The sequence below is a fragment of the Chrysochloris asiatica genome, unplaced genomic scaffold (genome assembly GCF_000296735.1).
Source record: "Chrysochloris asiatica unplaced genomic scaffold, ChrAsi1.0 scaffold00274, whole genome shotgun sequence".
In the NCBI taxonomy this organism is placed as follows: domain Eukaryota; kingdom Metazoa; phylum Chordata; class Mammalia; order Afrosoricida; family Chrysochloridae; genus Chrysochloris; species Chrysochloris asiatica.
The window spans coordinates 1,754,868-1,756,961 of record NW_006408792.1 but is presented as its reverse complement, the minus strand read 5'-3'; the positions used below and the strand labels follow the sequence as shown (position 1 = coordinate 1,756,961).

At 41.5% G+C, this 2,094-nt stretch overlaps 1 pseudogene; it reads left to right on the top strand.

Moving 5' to 3' along the window:
- The first annotated feature begins 921 nt into the window (after positions 1–921).
- LOC102818968 lies at positions 922–1,932 on the top strand (annotated as a pseudogene).
- Positions 1,933–2,094: the final 162 nt, after the last annotated feature.

Genomic DNA, 2,094 nt, shown 5'->3' with positions numbered 1-2,094 from the left:
AGAACTTCCATAAATTCAAGTTGGACTCAGAAAAGGACATGGAATGAGGGATATCATTGCTGTCATCAGATGGATCTTGGCTAAAAGCAGCAAATACCAGAAAGATGTTTACCTGTGCTTTACTGACTATGTAAAGAGTTTTGATTGTGTAGATCATGACAAGCTATGGACAATATTGCAGAGAATGAATATTCTGGAACACTAAATTATAATCATGAGGAACCTGTACATAGACCAAGAGACAGTTGTTTGAACAGAACAAGAGAACATGGAATGGATTATAATTAGGAGAGGTGTGCACCAGGGTTGTATTCTTCCACTATACTTATTCAATCTGTATGCTGAGGAAATAATCCAAGAAACTGGATTATATGAGGAAAATCATGGAATCAGGATTGGAGGAAGATTTATCGACAACCTGTGATATGCAGATGATACAACCTTGCTTGCTGACAGTGGAGGTTACTAATGAAGATCAAAAAACACAGTCTTTGGTATGGGTTGCATCTCATTGTAAAGAAACCAAAAATCCTCACTACTGGACCAATAAACAATATCCATATAAATGGAGAACAGATTGAAGTTGTCAAAAACTTCATTATGCTCAAATGAACCATCAACACTTGTGGAATCAGTAGTCACGAAATCAAATGCCATATTGCATTAGACAACTATGCTGCATAAGACTTATTTAAAGCTTTCAACAGCAAAGATGTCACTTTGAGGACTAAGGTGCACCTGCTCCAAGCCATGTAATTTCAATAACCTCATATGTATGGGGAAGTTGGACAGTGAATGAAGAAGATTGTAGAGGATTTGATACATTTGATTTATGGTGTTGGAGGAGAATATTAAAAGTATCATGGACTACTGCACATTTACTCTCTTTGATTGTGGTTTGTTGCCACTGCCACAGCCGCCATGGCCGAAGCTGGCATTGTACTGATTGGACTAGCTGTCATGGCCAGAACTTAATTTTCAACATGAATGACCACGGGTTTGTGGTCTGTGCTTTTAACAGGACCATCTCCAAAGTTGATGATTTCTTGGCCAATGAGGCAAAGGGAACCAAAGTGGTTGGTGCTCACTCTTTGAAGGAAATGATCTCCAAGCTAAAGAAGCCCCAGAGAATCAAATTTTTTATGAAGGCTGGTCAAGCTGTTGATGATTTCATTGAAAACTGGTACCATTTGTGGCTGCTGGTGACACCATTATTGAAGGGGGAAATTCTAAATACAGGGAAACCAGAAGATGATGCAAAGACCTCAAGACCAAGGGAATCTTGTTTGTGGGGAGAGGAGTGGTGGAGAGGACAGGGCCTGGTATGGCCCATCACTAATATCAGGAAGGAATAAAGAAGCTTGGCCCTATACCAAGACAATCTTCCAAGGCATTGCTGCAAATGTAGGAAATGGAAAACCCTGCTGTGATGGGGGAGATGAGGGAGTAGGACACTTCGCGAAGATGGTGCACAACAAGATCAAGTATGGTGACATGAAACTCATCTCTGAGACTTATCACTTGATGAAAGATGTTCTAGGCATAGAGCATGATGAGATGGCCAAGGCATTTGAGGAATGGAATTAGACAGAACTGGACTCGTTCCTGATTGGAATCACAGATAACATCCTCAAATTCAAAGATACTGATGGCAAACACCTGCTGCCAAAGATCAAGGACAGTGCAGGGCAGAAGGGCACCAGGAAGTGGAAGGCCATCTCAGCTCTGGAGTACAGTGCTCCCGTCACTCTCATCAGAGAAGCTATCTTTGCTCTATGCTTATCTTTGCTGAAGGATGAGAGGATCCAAGCTAGCAAAAAACTAACAGTCCCCAAAAGGTCCATTAGGGTTTACTTGGAAAGTAGCTCTGTGACAACCACTGTACCCTCTTCCCTTCCAGAAGTGATCATGTGTGTCACCACTCTGGGTTAGCTCCTTGAAGCAGTTGTTTCCCACAATTCTGTGGAGAGTGAAGCCCTGGTAGTGATAGCAGCTCATTCCACTCAGGTGGGAAGGGCTTTATTGGAATTTGATCTCACTGGAACCTTTGTATCATGCAATTGAATTTTTTTTCTCTCTACTTAGTAAAAGCTA